At 49.7% G+C, this 17,230-nt stretch overlaps 1 protein-coding gene and 1 long non-coding RNA gene across 5 annotated transcripts in view; both read right to left on the bottom strand.

Moving 5' to 3' along the window:
• LOC128848328 (zinc finger protein 34-like) overlaps window positions 1–17,230 on the bottom strand; it is a 51,581-nt gene that overhangs the window by 5,179 nt on the left and 29,172 nt on the right. The gene's annotated exons all lie outside the window — the stretch shown is intronic.
• LOC128848386 (uncharacterized) lies at window positions 11,814–16,571 on the bottom strand. The gene is made up of 2 exons (XR_008447026.1): window positions 13,101–16,571; window positions 11,814–12,454 (listed from the first exon to the last, which is right to left on the bottom strand). It is a non-coding gene; the product is annotated as an uncharacterized LOC128848386 (long non-coding RNA).

The following is a 17,230-nucleotide window of genomic DNA, read 5'->3' as shown; positions in this document are numbered from 1 at the left end:
GGGTTTCCTGGCCACCATTTTTGTCACGTCTCTGAATAGTCCCTTCAATAGGTGTGACCACTAGTTATCCCTGGATGGTAATGGCTCCTCCTCTTTGCAGGGCAAATGCAAGCCCCCTGCCAAGAAGAAGGCTGCTGGGTGAATTTTCCTCTCCTTCTGTAAGGCCTCTGCCCACCAGCAGGGCCCACTCCCAGGTCTCCAGGGCATATGCTTAAGTGCCTGCAATTAATTCAACATCTACTACATCAAAGCCAACTGCCTCTGCTAATTCTACCCATGGCATCTGCTCCTTCCAGGCCTAACCAGGAGGCAAGGGGATCATTACCTCCTGTGGCGGCTGCCTTGCTCCACGTGTCATTATATGTGCAGGCTTTGGTGGCATTCATTGGACCTTCCCTTCCCCCGCCCTCTAGATCCCCTTCCTCCTGCATCAAGGCACATGGACCATGTGGTTTAGAAGGTGGTGCATTGGGGCTTGATGGAGGTTGATGTGGAGTTTGGAGAGGATTTGTCCCTCCCTGGTAGTCAGAGTGGGAATGACACTGGGTGCCTGACTGAGACAGACCAGGAGTCTCCAGGCTCCATTAAGTCCATGGACTTCTCGGGACCCACTTTCTCATGGGCCAAATTTTGCTGGTTCCTGGAGCCTATGTGTGGCACTGGGAGAGGGGGCAGCTTGCTCTCGGTCTGAGGAGACATTTCCATCTTATCCTCTACTCTGAGAGGGCCTTGTTATGGGAGGGAAAAGGAGCAGCATTCTAAACAGCACCTGTGGAGCATGGGTTGCTGTGTGGTGCTGCTGGTGCATGGGACACCTCTGTCTGTGAGATCTTCAACCCCCTCCTGCACTGAGGATACCATCTTTGCCTCACTGAACATCCACGGTTGTAGGGTGAGTATCTGCAGGTGCTAGGTCCTCTCCTACCTTGAAGCAGGGCGGTACTCTGTAATTTTCCTGAAGGACACACACACATCCAGCTGCTGAAGCCAGCTGTCAGCTGTAAAGGAGGAACAGGATGTATTCTAGCCACCTCATGGCATCATCAGGTGGGGTGATCAGGAGCGGCGCCAGGGTTTTTCCTCAGAGTATTCAGCGGCGGGGGTCCTTCCGCTCCACGTCTTCAGAGTGCTTCGTCAGTGGGTCCCAGAGCGAGTGAAGGACCCACCGCCAAAGTGCCCCGAAGACGCGGAGCGGAAGGACCCCCACCACCGAATTGCCGCCAAGGACGGTAAAATGCCACCCCCCCAAATCCTGCCGCCCTAGGCGACCGCTTAGGGTCGCCTAGTGGAAGTGCCGGCCATGGGGGTGATTACCCTGTTTTCCCTGGACCTGGAGAAATACCTGTTGGGGATTGCCAAGATTGTGCCAGGCTCCTTGCTGCCCCTCTAATCCATGTGGAGGAGCCACTTTTAAACCTGTCAATGTTTAGGAGCTGATACTGGGCCCGGAGGAGGCGTGCTTTTATCAGTGTGCAACTGCCATCCTCAGTATGTTGGACTCACATGAGTGCTTGGTCGTGGGTGGGAATTTTAACACCACCCTTAAAGCAAAGAACCACATTGAGAAGCAGAGATGCTGCCAATGTTCTCAGGTGGATATTGAACATCTCTCCCTGGTTGACATTTGGTGTGACTAACACTCAGACGATGCCACCTCCTTCACCTTTTTCTGGGGTGAGGTGGTTCAGTCACGTCCCTCTGGGCTGGACATAATCTACTTTTCATGTTTTCATATCTTGTGGGCCCATTCTTCACACATTCAGCCAGACCCCTTCTCGGGCCATCACTGAGTCCTTCTGAAGGCCCCCCTTATAGCTGAGCAGCTGTGACCAGCTTAGTGGCATTGTAATAATAGCTTGTAAGAGGATGTTGGCTTTATGGAGTCCTTCTGGGAAGTTTGGCTGGCCAGGCAAGGGTAGAGGCACACCTTTCACTTGACACAGGGATGGTGAGAAGTGGGGAAGTTGTCAGGCTGCTCCGCTGAGACTACACCTGTACTACGCTGACTACACTCAGTATCAGGAGTAGGACCCTGCAGCTGCACCTGCTCAATACTCTAGCCACCCTAACAAGTCAGCTAGGCTGCCTGATGACCTGCCCTGCCTGATTGGCTGAGGAAGCTAGAAGGTCTATTCTTAAGCCCAGGAGAGTAGTAGCTCACTAGCTGTTCAATGCACATGGCCATGGACTGTCTCCCTCATTGTGCTCATCTCTCCAAGCCCTGCTCCTGCTTGGCTCTTCCACAGCTCCAGTCCAGCTCCTACCCTGCACCCAGTCTTGTTCCTCTTCTGTCCAGAACCAGCCCTGGTCCTGCCTTCCCTGACTCCTGGTAATCCAGTTCCAACCCTCGGCTCTGACTCCTCACTTCAACCATCTCGACCTTTGGCACAGGCATTCAGACTCCAACCACTAGGCCTGACTCTCGCTCTGACCACAAGGACTGACTGCCTATGACTTGGTCCATTGACAAGCAGCCAGAGGAGGGATGGAGCAGTGATGGAAGCAGAGATGGAGTAGTTCAAACAGAAAGTCATGGAGGTGGAGAGATGCATGACTATCAACCCTGAGAAACTGTCCCTCCGCAGAGAGTGTTGAGAAAAATGGGATGAGCTTTGGGTCCTTGATGAACACTGGGCCCAACTTGCTTTTGTTTAGTCATGTATCGAACCCCTTTAGGAGATGTACTTTGGCTCCTGCTTTTTCTGTGCTCTAGAGAAGAGGAGATGAGGCACAAAACCACATCACCTGTCTACTAGCACCCCTCCTGTGGATATGGAGCAGATGTGATAAAGGGCAAGAGCTTTCTACATGAACCTTTTCCGCCCGGATCGACCGATGCTGACATCTGAGTGGCCCTGTGGAATGAACTCCTGATGGTCAGCATGGGTGACCGAGACCGGCTGGTTTCCTCTCACTCTGGCCAAGCTCTCAGAAGGCCTCTGTTTCATGCCCATTAACAAAAACTGCAGGCATCGATGGCTGACCATGCAGTTCTACCGCATATTCTGGGATGGCCTTGGCTTGCACTTTGCCATCATCTGGGCAGAGCCCCTGGGCAGCATGGTGCTCGTCCTGTCATGCAGGAGGGCTGTGTGCCTACTGGTGGAGAAGCCCTGAGGAATTGGTGCTCAGTATCATTACTTGGCATGGACTATAAAGTCATAGCAAAAGACAACTCACTGTGACTGAAGTCTGTGCTGGCAGATGTGATCCAGCCTGACCACACCTCCTCTATCCCAGGAAGGACTATCCTCGATGACTTCTCTCAGGCACAGGAATTTCTCCATCTAGCTTGTATAAATGATTGGTCTCTTGCCTTCCTCTCCCTTGGCTAGGAAAAGCCATTTAAAAGAGTCGATCACAGGTATCTTGGAGAAAAACTGCAGGAATTTGGCTTCAGCCCCTTTTTTAGGCTCCCTCCAGGTACAGTACGGCTCTGCAGAGTTTACAGTGAAGCTCAGCTGGGCCTTGACTGAACCTGTCACTCTCAGTCAGGGAGAGCATCAGCGCTGCCCTTTGTCTGGCCACTTGTATGCTGTCATTGTCAAGCCTTTCCTTTGTCTTTTGTACAAATGATTGACATGGCTGTGCTCAGTGACTCTGCCATGATGCTGTCAGTGTATGATGATGAGGCTCTCATCAGAAAGCCCTGGTGCAGGTGGAGGATTGCCAAACCAACTACGCAGTGGACTCCTCTGACCCAGAGTTCAACCTGGTCAAGAGTTCTGGTCTGTTGGTCAGGGATGGGTGGTAGTTTGGCTCCCTCTTCCCCATGATCTGTACCAGCCAATGAGTCACAAGTCTGCTCTACTAGCTGTCTGCCACTGATCTTTCCCCACTGGAAAATTGGACTGACTTTGGTGTCTGATTGGTTTAGGGCCATCCTTAAGGGGATGTGGGGCCTGAGACAACTCCCTGCCCTCCGTCCAAGGCCCTTCTCCCACTCCACCACTTCCCCCAAGCCCCCACCCCTGCTCCTCACCTGCCCCACCCTCATTCTACCCCTTCCCCCAAGCCCTGCCTCTTTCTGGCTTTCGATCCCTCCGGGAGCCGGCAGAGCAGCGCGGAGCAGGCAGGGCCGCTGCTTCCGTTTCCTGCCAGTGAGTGCGGTGAATTGGGACAGTCAATAACAGGGCTTCTCTGGTGCCTTTCCCTTCAGTGGAGGGCACTGGTCAGCAACCAGCTGGTCTTCTCCGTACTCTAGTACCAGCTCAACACCGTCAGCCTGCCATTGGGGGACTCTGACCAACCTCCCCAGGAAGGTCTTGGAGGTTTTTTGCCCTAGGAAGCACTGGGTCTCTGAAGGTGTCCATAGGTGTGTATTCTGTCACAGAAGCTATATTCACAGTCTACACACTAAAGTAATAATTTTTGTACAAGGTATAGTAGAAAGAGAGCCTGAGACATGAGGCCTGGTATAAAGGGCCTGGTATGAGGCATAAGGCCTGAAGTAAAGTCAGGCCCTGCTGCTGTAAAAGGAAAGAAAGCAAGAGTCTGGCTATGAGCAAAAAATCAGACCCTGTGACAAAACATGCCTATTTGCAGGTTCACTGTCCAATACATGAACTTGGCAAGAATAGGGCTTGTGTTAAAAAAAAAAAACATGCACTCCTAGGCATTAAGGAGTTGGAGATTTTTAAGAGCAGGTTAGACAGACACCTGTCAGTGATGGTCTGGTTAATACTTAGTCGTGTCATGAGTACAGGGGTCTGGACTAGATGACCTCTCAAGGTCCAGTTCTACAATTCTATGATTCAAAGCATTCATGTAAACATCTTCCAGAAAGATCGTATCAGAACACCCTGATACAAAGTTATTGTGTAAACACACTCCCAGAAGATGATACAGAGACACAATGACCCCTCTTGAGGATAAGGTCACCATCACAAGGTGATGGATAGAGATATTTTGATTGAACCTACAGATGCAAGGTAAAGGATGGTAACTAACCACATCGGAGGGGCAATACGTAACTTGTTTGTCTCAGTGTATAAAAGAGGAGTCACACAAGGGGTGTCTTTGGCTGTGGGGGTGGGGCAGAAAGTCCCACCACTCACTGAGCTGGTCCATTGTCACAGGCATATACATATTGGTGTACCTGTAACCACTAAGATAGGGCAGTAGTACCATGCTTTGTCGGCAATAAATCTGGCCGAGTACCTTCCACTGATTGAGTATGTGGTCTTCTTGGGCAGTTCGAACGAGGTCTCCTGTGTCAGCTATCTGCGCAGAGCTGGTGCAGCACATAGAGAAAACACATGTGCAGCCAACAACTAACGACACAAGACATACCTTGTGAGGTATCATTTAAAAACTCATAATTTCCTGATCAATAATATCATGGCAAAATGCACGTAGCAGCATTGTATGTGAAGTTATAAACATAAGCTGCAGTCATAACTAAAAATATGTTTTCCAGGTAAAGCTATGTCTACACTTGCCATTTAAAGTGCAAAAAGTTCCTTTATTGTGCTAAAACCGTAGGAGCGTCTACACTTGTTAATGATTTTTTGCGGTGAAACTCAGAAGTTTCACCACAAAAAGAAAACCACCTTCACGAGAAGCATACAGTTCTTTCCACTGTTCTTTTTGCGCTGTTGTGAAAGTGAAGACACGTTCTACCTGTGTAAACACCTTTTGGCCTCCAGAGGATATCCCACTGTTCCAAAAGTGACCACTCTGGCTAGATCTCCACTGCTCTGACGCCAGGTAAAGGGATGTCCACCCTTTCCCCTGTAAGCCCTGGGAAGTTTGAAACTCCCTTTCCAGTTGTGAGTGCTCATCTGCCCAGGTGACCACGGTTGCTCCATGTAGCAAACGATCCCCTGCTTGGAGCAATGCCCAGCTACTGGACCTGATCAGTGTTTGGGGAGAGGAGGCTGTGCAGTGCCAGCTGTGTTCCAGCTATAGGAATTTCAATACCTACAAGCAAATTGCACGCAGCTTGCCAGAGAAGGGGCATAACAGGGACACACTGCAGTGCACAGCGAAGGTGAAGGCGCTGAGGAACATATACCACAAGGTGAGGGAGGCAAACCATCAGTCTGGTGCTGAACCCAAAGCTGCCGTTTTTACAGTGAGTTGGATGCAATCCTAAGTGGTGACCCCACCTCCATTGCAAAGAGCCCAGTGGATACTTCATGTCTGGAGTCAGTGGAAAGTGTCCCTAGCCAGGAGGAGGAGGTCATAGATGAAGAGGAGGGGGCTGAGGAAGCTGTGGAGCCCATTGCTGCATGCACTCAGGACCCCTTCTCTGCTCTGGAGGTGTCTAGCCAATGTGAGCGGCCACTGTCTGCTGAGGTTGAGGCAGAGGCAGGAGACCAGAGCTCTGGTAAGTTGCTTTGCTTTAACTATGCATAAAGTCGTGCCTGACTAACCTAATTGCCTTCTATGATGAGATAACTGGCTCTGTGGATGAGGGGAAAGCAGTGGATGTGTTATTTCTTGACTTTAGCAAAGCTTTTGATACTGTCTCCCACAGTATTCTTGCCACCAAGTTAAAGAAGTATGGGCTGGATGAATGGACTGTAAGGTGGATAGAAAGCTGGCTAGATCGTCGGGCTCAACGGGTAGTGATCAATGGCTCCATGTCTAGTTGGCAGCCGGTTTCAAGTGGAGTGCCCCAAGGGTCGGTCCTGGGGCCGGTTTTGTTTAATATCTTTATTAATGATCTGGAGGATGGTGTGGACTGCACTCTCAGCAAGTTTGCAGATGACACTAAACTAGGAGGCGTGGTAGATACACTAGAGGGTAGGGATCGGATACAGAGGGACCTAGACAAATTAGAGGATTGGGCAGAAAAAAACCTGATGAGGTTCAACAAGGACAAGTGCAGAGTCCTGCACTTAGGACGGAAGAATCCCATGCACTGCTACAGACTAGGAACCGAATGGCTAGGTAGCAGTTCTGCAGAAAAGGACCTAGGGGTCACAGTGGACGAGAAGCTGGATATGAGTCAACTGTGTGCTCTTGTTGCCAAGAAGGCTAATGGCATTTTGGGCTGTATAAGTAGGGGCATTGCCAGCAGATCGAGGAACGTGATCGTTCCCCTTTATTCGACATTGGTGAGGCCTCATCTGGAATACTGTGTCCAGTTTTGGTCCCCACACTACAAGAAGGATGTGGAAAAATTGGAAAGAGTCCAGCGGAGGGCAACAAAAATGATTAGGGGTCTGGAGCACATGACTTATGAGGAGAGGCTGAGAGAACTGGGATTGTTTAGTCTCCAGAAGAGAAGAATGAGGGAGGATTTGATAGCAGCCTTCAACTACCTGAAGGGGGGTTCCAAAGAGGATGGAGCTCGGCTGTTCTCAGTGGTGGCAGATGACAGAACAAGGAGCAATGGTCTCAAGTTGCAGTGGGGGAGGTCCAGGTTGGATATCAGGAAAAACTATTTCACTAGGAGGGTGGTGAAACACTGGAATGCGTTACCTAGGGAGGTGGTGGAGTCTCCTTCCTTGGAGGTTTTTAAGGCCCGGCTTGACAAAGCCCTGGCTGGGATGATTTAGTTGGGGATTGGTCCTGCTTTGAGCAGGGGGTTGGACTAGATGACCTCTTGAGGTCCCTTCCAACTCTGATATTCTATGATTCTATGATTCTATGAAAGCAGGTTGAGGGCACAGAAAAGTACTAAGGTGGCTGTGTTTGTGTGCTGGGTGCCCTCCCTTCATGCTAGCCCTTTCCAGAATGGGTGTATGCAATAAACCCTCTAACCCTGCATTCCCTCACCATTGCTGGGTTCTTGTGCACCATGGATGCTTGACTTTTGTCACCAAGACAGTGATTTTTTACCAGTGGTGTATTGCAAAGTACACAGTATGTATGTTTCACAGCACTGTGTTGCTTTTGTCTCCCCAGAAAAGACGGTGGAAGACCTACCCCACACTGTAGCAGATCGTCTGCGACGTATAAGAAAGCAGCCAAGATGCACTAGGGCAGACAAATTTCGTGAGGTGATTCAGCACTCCCAAGCAGAGACCCATGATAAAAATAAATGGAGAGAAACCATGACAAAGTGGAAAGAGGGAGAGAACCGAGACCGAAAAGAGAATAATGCTTTCCGTAGGGAAGCCATGGAGAGGCTATTCAATGTTCTGGAGCATCAGACAGATACTGTATGTTGCATTCTCTCATTAGACTGCAGAGTGACCTGATTCGTGCCTGCCCCCCCCTTCCCCCATTGCAGCAAATGCAGAATTCTTTCCCATGCACTCCCCAAACTCCCACTGCACATTCTTATAGGCTCACTGCAAATTTTTCCATTCCTCAACAATCCAGACCCCCAGACAGCTTGTCAAACGACAGCTGGAGTTATATACAGCTGTGAGGTATACAGGTGTTTTCTCTGTTTTTAAAATAAAAGCACAATTTTTTCAAAAAGGTATACGGGCCCCCCACCCACGCCCCATTCCCCACCATCACTCAGGATAGATATATGTGCATGTGGCGTTTTTAAAATAAAAGCAGAAATTTTTCAAAAAGAAGCAAGCTTTATTTGTGTGTTCACATTTCTGTACATGTCATCACAGCTACAAGACAACTGGCACTTCGTCTTCACTGAAATTACATACAGAACCGCCATGTAGCACAGCACATGCTGTTAACACTTCCTTTCCCAAGCACAGCAGCAAAGTTTAATGATTTTCATTTGCAAACTTTTCCCTCAAGGCATCCTGGATCCTAACTGCCACATGTTGTGCCCCTCTAATGGCCCTGGTATTTGGCTGCAGAAACTCGGCCTCCACGCTCCATGTATGAGTAAACCTTTTGCCCTTCCTCTCACAAATGTTATGTAAAATACAGCGTACTGCAATAACCATTAGAATATTTTCCTCACTCATTTACAGTCTACTCTACAAACATCTCCAACGCGCTTTCGAACGGCCAAATGCACATTCGACAGCCATTCTGCACCTACTCAGCCTCTTGTTGAAATGTTCCTTACTCACAGCTAGGTTTCCAGTGTATGGCTTCATGAGCCATGGCATCAATGAGTAAGCTGGGTCTCAATGGGCATTTCCACTTCCCCGATGGTGATCTGCTGGGTCTGGAAAGAAAATCTCCGCTTGCAGCTTTCTGTACAGCCCAGTGTTTTTAAAGATACATGCACCTTTCTGGACCATCCCGCATTAATATCAGTGAAACGCCTACGGTGATCCACTAGCACCTGCAAAACCATGATTTATATTCTCGGTGCCAAGGTGGGCCAGGGCAACAATAGGGATGTGCGTACCATCTATCGCCCCACCACAGTTAGGGAAGCCCATTTCTGCAAAGCCATCCAAAATGTAATGCCCATTACCAAGAGTCACAGTCTTGCGCAATAGGATACGATTAATGGCCTTGCACACTTGAGTTACCAAGGCACCAACAGTCGATCTCCCCACTCCAAACTGGTTCGCAACCAACCGGTAGCTGTCTGGAGTCACCAGCTTCCACAATGTGACTGCTACACGCTTCTCGACAGTGATTGCAGCTCTCAGTCTGGTGTCCTTGTGAAGCAGGTCTGGGGAAAGCTCAGCACACAGTTCCATGAAGGTGGCTCTCCGCATCCAAAAGTTTTGAAGCCACTGGTCGTCATCCCAGACATGCATAACGATACGATCCCACCACTCTGAGATAGTTTCCCTAGTCCCAAAACGCCGTTCCACAGTGTACAGCTCCTCAGTTAATGCCATAAGCAATCAAATGTTTCTTATTTCCATTTCAGGCAGCTCATCAGGCATCTCTGACTGCAGCTCTCTTTGAAAGTTTAAGAAGAACTGCACTGCCAAGCGCGATGTGCAAGTGACAGCTATCAGAGTAGTGGTCAGCAGTGCAGGATCCATTCCTGCTTGTAGATGTGGTGGGGAAAGCAGCCAGACAGCAGGTTTTTTTAAAAAAATGCTGCGAAAGAAACAAGGAAGTAATGGGGCTGGGACATGAAGCAGTGCATCACAGGGCACTGATCAGGGACCGAGAATGCCTTCCGCTAATCCCCCCCTTCCCAAAAGACCTATCGAGAGAGCTGCACTGTGGAATAGCTGCCCTACAGCACTGCTCTCATTGGCGATGGAAGTTCTGGTAGTGTAAACACTCTCTGGCCTTGGCTACACTTGCAGATGTACAGCGCTGTGAGTTAAACCTGACTTCATGCAGCTGAGTAGGGAAAGCACTGCAGTCTGTCCACACTGACAGCTGCCCAGCGCACTGTCATGGCCACATTTGCGGCAATTGCAGCGTTATTGGGAGCAGTGCATTATGGGCAGCTATCCCACAGAGCACCTTTTCCCATTCTGGCGCCGTGGGTTGTGGGAAGGGGGCGTGGGTGCGGGGCATTCTGGGTCCTGTCCCAACGCCCCGTGATGCACCGCTTCGCATCCCAGAAATCCCTTTGTTTCCGTTCACCTTTGGCGCCATCTTTCAACGGTTTCTGTGCAGCGCGATCTGTGTGCGGGAAATGGAGCCCGAACTGCTGAGGTGTATGCTGACTTATCTCGCCAGCACGTCACGTTTGGTTGTCGAACTATTCCTTAAGATCCAAAGTGACAGTGAGAGTGAGGAGTCCGACGATGCTATCGAGCCGCATTGCTTGTGGCATTCACGGACATGCTCAGCACCATGGAACGCCGCTTTTGAGCTCGGGAAACAAGCACCGAGTGGTGGGATCACATCGTCATGGAAGTCTGGGATGACGAGCAGTGGCTGCAGAACTTTCGGATGAGAAAAGCCACTTTCATGGGACTGTGTGAGGAGCTTGCCCCCACCCTGCGGTGCAAGGACATGAGACTGAGAGCTGCCCTGCCAGTGGGGAAGCGGGTGGCTATTGCAATCTGGAAGCTGGCAACTCCAGACAGCTACCGGTCAGTCACAAACCAGTTTGGAGTGTGAAAGTCGACCGTTGAAATCGTGTTGATGCAAGTTTGCAAGGCCATTAATCGCATCCTACTCAGAAGAACTGTGACTCTGGGTAACGTGCAGGAAATAGTGGATGGCTTTGCACAAATGGGGTTCCCTAACTGTGGAGGGACGATAGATGGGACGCACATTCCTATTCTGACACCACCCCACCTAGGATCCGAGTACGTTAATCGGAAGGGGTATTTCTCTATGGTTCTCCAGGCGCTTGTGGATCACCGTGGGCATTTCATTGACATTAACACAGGCTGGCCTGGAAAGGTGCATGGCCTGGAAACTTGGCTGTTCAGGAAGATGCAGGCCGGGACTTTTTTCCCAGAGTGGAAGATCACGGTAGGGGAAGTTGAAATGCCCATTGTGATCCTTGGAGATCCCGCTTATCCGTTAATGCTGTGGCTCATGAAACCCTACACTGGGAGCCTTGACAGCAGCAAGGAATGGTTCAACTACAGGCTGAGCCGGTGCCGAATGACTGTGGAGTGTGCCTTTGGCCGTTTAAAGGGCCGCTGGTGATCTCTGTATGGGAAGCTGGACTTGGCCGAAAACAGCATCCCCGCGGTTATATCCACGTGCTGTGCCCTCCATAATATTTGTGAAGGGAAGGGTGAAAGCTTCACTCAGGCATGGACCTCCGAGGTTCAACACCTGGAGACTGAATTTGCACAGCCAGAGAGCAGAGCTATTACAGGGGCCCAGCGCGGGGTTGCAAGGATTAGGGATGCCTTGAGGGAGCAATTTGAGGCTGAAAACCAGCAGTGATATCTGGTGCTCTGCACGGGAGTGAAGTGCAGTAGTTCCAATCTTTAGGAATCAGTGTCTGCTAAGCAGACAAGCAGACTTGCAGTGCCTGTTTACTTCCTGGGCTAAGGAGTCTTTTACTTTATGCAATAATAAAGAATGTTTTCAAAGCCAAAGAATCCATTTATTGAAAAGAAAAAAAAATTATTTATTGAAAAGAAAAAAGGGGGTGGAGTGGGGAACGATACAATCACAGATTCGCGTATGTCCTGTCTGGTGTGCTGTGCAGTGAGTGCTGCACTTCAGGATAGCTCTACTGCATGGTGATGGGGGTTGAGTGCAGAGGGCAAGGGTCGTGGTTTTCAGGGCTGGGTGGTGAAGATACTGGTGTTGGAGGCAGCGGGTGGCATGAAGGACACGGAAGTTGGGGAAAGTGGGTTGGAGGTGACAGTGGGGCACAACAGAAAGAGTTTTGGGACAAGGGCTGTAGGGGGGGGGCGGTGTTTGCGTTTGCGGTACTGCTCCTCTTTCTGCATGGCTACAAGCTCCTGGATAGCGTCTGCTTGGCGCTCCAGGATGCTTATGAGCTGATCCGTGCTTTGCTGCCGGTGTTCTGTGTTTTGCCACAGGTGCGCTGCGTTTTCCTGGCGGATCCTGCTTTCTCTCTCCCTCCAGTTCTGTGCTTTCTCATTCTCTTTAATAGATTGCCACATCACTTCTTGCAGCATGTCTTCTTCGCTTTTTCGCAGTCTCTTCCTGAGTCTTTGCAGTCTCTGAGTAGGCGATAAGAGGGATGGCTGAGGTCTCAAGGTTGATGCTGCTGTATAGGCAAAATGAAACATTTAACAGAGACAGCATTGTTTATACCAGACAGAGTAATGATTCCCCCCGCACTTAAGGAGTAGAAAACACACAGGGTCTATACAATAACATAATTTTCCCGTCTGAAACAGAGCACACATATCCCAAGGGAGCCTCAAAATGGTGAGTAAGGGGGGCTGCACTGTCCTCTGGGTTTCTGTGCCTTGGGGAGAGCCAACAGCTTCAGAGGGCACCTACACTGAACACTGTCCCAATATTTTCCAGAGGAATTTGTCCTGGATGATATCGCGCTGCTGAGGGTGACCTGGGAAGCAAGGGAGGGTCTTCTACTGCAATGCGACTTCTGCCCTGGCCCATATGCAGCTTGCCTGTGTGCAGCAATGGTCCCCCCGCCCCTCACGGCACAGTGGCGCGGACACATTAGCCTGGCTGGGACAAGGACCATGGTGGCTCTCCCGATAAACCTGCGCAAGCGCATTGCACACGTTCTGGATGAGACATTCGAGGAGATTACCGAGGCCAATTACCGCGATGTGATAAACCACATCAATGCGCTATTCCACATCTAGGCATGCATGCCTAACCCTCCTCTCCCAAAGAGCCCGCACCGAAAAAATTCCTTCCCGAAAAAAAAAAACGCTTACCAGGAACCTGCTCTTCTGTTTGTCCTCCACCAAGTACCGGCCGCTGTGACTGGCTACCTTCCTCCTGGCTCGAGAAGAGCTCCTAGCTGCATGGTTCCAGGGATTCCGGGGTGTCTCCATCCGGCCCACCACCATCACTCTCGTTTTCCTCCTCCTTCTCCTCCTCCTCTTCTTCCTCCCTCCTCACACTGGCTCTGAAGTGTCCATGGTGGTGCTCGGAGTGGAGGTGGGGTTAACCCCAAGTATCGCATCCGGCTCTTTGTAGAATCGGCAGGTCGCAGGGGGAGCACCCAAGCAGCCGTTTGCGTCGTGGGCTTTGTGGTAGGCACTCCGCAGCTCCTTCATTTTAATCCTGCACTGCAGGGCGTCCTGGTCATGGCCCCTTTCCATCATGTCCTTTGATACCTTCCCAAAGGTATCATAATTCCTTCGGCTAGAGCGCAGCTGGGACTGGACAGCTTCCTCCCCACAAACACTGATGAGGTCCAGCAACTCGCCATTGCTTCATGCTGGGGCTCGCTTGGCAGGTGGAGGCATGGTCACCTGGAAAGATTCGCTTATAGCACTCCACGCCATGCCGGGCTGAGCAAAGAGGAAGGGGATTTTTTAAATTCCCGGGGAATGTAAAGGGTGGGTCACATGGTTGGTTACCTGAGGCCAGGGCAGTAGAGTTTGAACTGATGACCAGAGTGGCTAGAACAGGCATTGTGGGATACTGCCGAATAATTCTGGAGGCCATTCACAGTGCATTGGGCGGCCACACTGGCGCCACAGCGCTGCAGCGGCAGCGCAATACTTGCTATTCCTCTCGGGGAGGTGGAGTACATGCAGCGCTGCAACCACGGAGATACAACGCTGCAAATGCCTTGCCAGTGTGGACGGGGAGTGAGTTACAGCGCTGGGGGCGGCTTTACAGCGCTGTAACTCGCAAGTGTGCGAAGGCCTCTGATGCCTGAGGAATTAAGTGAGTACAGAAACCAGTGCTTTACTTTCACTGGTTCCCTATCACCAGTGAAACTTACAGTGAAACACTCTCCAAGTGTAGACATACCCTAAGTCTGGGAAGTGGCTAAACCAGTTCCTCAGAGACAAAGAGCAAGCTGATGCCTCAGTCAGGTGAAAACAAGGCAGATGGACCATTACCTGCTAAGTAGCCATTCTTTGGCAAAAAACAGTGTGGGGCAAAAATTTACATTCTAGCAAAGCAAAAGCATGGAGTTTCGATTCACAGACTGTCTGTGCATCACAGACGGTCATCTCATGGAGGGGAAACAAGGGTAGGAATAAATGGTCAGTTTTAGAATGGAGAGAGGCAAATAGTGGTGTGCCCCAGGGCGATTTTTATAGTCTTGTGGTCTTATGCCTTCATCCGCTGCCTCCGATATGATATGAACAGCAGCCTGCTTCCTCCATCTGAGATGTCTCCTCCAAAATCTCTGTGAACTGACAGTGATCTCCTCAGGCCCTGCAAGTTGGTCTCTGCAACCAGACCTGTCACATCTGCCAAGGGTAGAGACCTCCATCCTGAACTCCTGTTGCACAATCCACATCTTGTGGCACGGGGGAGGTGGGAAGCCCCTTTGGTGCACAAGAGGCTGGTCTTCACTGACCTTCTCAACTATGGCTCGCAGAATTGAGTGGACCCCAGTATGCTTGCCCAGTATATAGCACAGCCGACCCCACGTCACGCACTATGTACTCTGGGAGCTAAAAGCTGCTCTGTGCCCGCCTCTGTGGCTGTTCTCGGGCAAGGTGTTCCCCACCTGCCCATATCCCCTGGCTCTCTGGAGCATGATGTCAGGCCCCTGCCGCATTAGCTCCCACCCATCACTTTGAATCTCCCATTTCAGCTGACTCATATTGATCCAGTCAGTGAGCCTCTCAGCCACATCGCAAGAGAAACTATACACACTCACCCCTACTCATTTCCTTGTATTTCTGCCCAGATACAAAATGGCTGGACATTTTGCCACCTCTTGAGGTTGAGGAGCCCTGGTGGGCCAGCCTCTATTCCACCTTGATTCCATGGCCCACCAGGAATAATAGTTGGTTGGGCTCTTTCATGGAGCACAGGCATGTTCCTGACACAATTTTCAGACGTCCCTGGTACTTGTTCATTCTATGGGAGAGGGAGACCCTGGCCCATGCATATTTGGAGTGTGCCAGGTACAGCTCCTTTTCTGTCTCTTTCAGAACCCCTTGATAAGATTCTTCTGCATTTTTTCCTTCACATTTTTATTTACTCACTGCCCATATATGGTCCCACAAGTCTTGGGACCTCCTTGTTGGTCTCTTTCTCACCCTAGTCAAGAGGGCCATATATCAATGCATGATGAGGACATTGGATGGGGTGTATTTTGTGACGTGCGGTCAGTGACACGGCATCCTAACTGAGGCACATAATATTCAAAACCATCTTCTTCAGTGTCTGCTAACCAACATGGAATCCTGACAAAGCAATATTTGATAACTGAAAACAATTGGAGGGGGGGAAAAAACTGTCCACACGTCTATGAGGGAATGTGGTGACCACTGGACACAGGGGGCATGAATGTATGTAGGGGTAAAGCAAAATGGCCAAGAAACAGTGTTTAGCCCACTAGGTATTTTCAGTTCATACATTATGCTTTTCCAGGATGATGGAAAAGACAAAAAGGAGGGGAATGTAGGCCTTGCCAGAATGGTAACACACTAGCTGTCAGCTAACATTCCTGACTGGTAAGGATGATACAAAAACACACAGATCTCTCAAGTAACTACATAAACACATTCCTAAGAGATGGTAGGACCACACTGAGCCCTTCTACAAATAAGGGGTGGATGACAGGATAATGGATAAGGATGTTTTGTTCAAACTAACAGGTACAAGGGTAAGGATGATAGCAACACATGGAAGGAGATGTGACCTTGTTTGTGTCAATGTATAAAAGGAGAAGGCACAAGAGGGGCATCTTTGTGCTAGCTCAGGGGACAGCATCCTGATGTGCTGACTGAGCTGGTACCATTGTTGGGGGGAATAGAGGGGAGGAAAACATGCGTTAGTGTACCTGTGCCCATTCACTTAGCACACTAGTACCTGCACCAAATCAAGCCTCTGGTCTTTCTTTATAAAAAACATTGAGGTCTGCTGAATGGACAAGCTGCCCTCTCTGCTAGTGCAGCTGTGATAAATAGGCAGGGAAAGGGGGAGCTCCCTTTTGTGGACACCCAGCCAGCCAGTTAGCTATAGAATCCCTCGTGGTAGCTGTTCTCTACTTGCTTTACCTGTAAAGGGTTAAAAAGTCTGACTGCATGCATAGGTAAAGGGAAGTGAGTCGGCACCTGACCAAAAGAGACAATGGGAGGGCTACAACTTTTTAAAATTGGAAAAAAAACTTCCCTTTGTCTGTCTGTTGTGGCTCTCCGGAGAAGAGGGGAATAGGGCAGCAGTTATGCTGTGAGAAGCTGAAGTCAGGTATGAAAATAATCAGAATCAGATCTGGAATTGCTTATTTGGAATCCAGATATGTAAGTAGATCAGAAAATATGTAGAAAGACATGATTAGGTTTATTTTGTTTATTTTCTTATGGCTTGCGAATTCCTCTGGGCTAACCCCAGATGCTTTTATTGCATGTAACCTTTAAGCTAAACCCCTACAAAACTATTTTGGGTGCTTAAATTTTGGAATTGCTCTTTTTATAATCTAGCAATAGCCTGAGTTTTCAGATGTATTTTTTTTCTTTTTGTTTTTAATAAAATTCACTTTTTTTAAGAACAGGATTTGGATTTTTGTGTCTTAAGAGGTTTGTGCACATGTTTTTTAGTTAGCTGGTGGCAACAGCTGATTTCTTTATTTTCCTTTCTCAGCTCTCTCCGGACGGGGAGTGAAAGAGCTTGAGGGTACCCAACAGGAAGGAATTCCCAAGTGCGCCTTCCTGCGTTCCAAGGGATTTTGCATTTGGGTGTTAACAGCATCTGCCCATCCAAGGTCAGGCGGAAACTGTAACCTTGGGAGTTTAATACAAGCCTGGAGTGGCCAGTATTAACTTTTAGAATCCTTGCGGCCCCCACCTTCTGCACTTGAAGTGCCAGAGTGGGGAATCAGCCTTGCCAGCAGCTGACATCAGAACTCCAGAAACAGCAGCACCGA

The sequence above is a fragment of the Malaclemys terrapin genome, chromosome 13 (assembly GCF_027887155.1).
Source record: "Malaclemys terrapin pileata isolate rMalTer1 chromosome 13, rMalTer1.hap1, whole genome shotgun sequence".
NCBI lineage: Eukaryota > Metazoa > Chordata > Testudines > Emydidae > Malaclemys > Malaclemys terrapin.
Note: the sequence above shows the minus strand (reverse complement) of the source record. Positions and strands in the feature narration are given on the sequence as shown.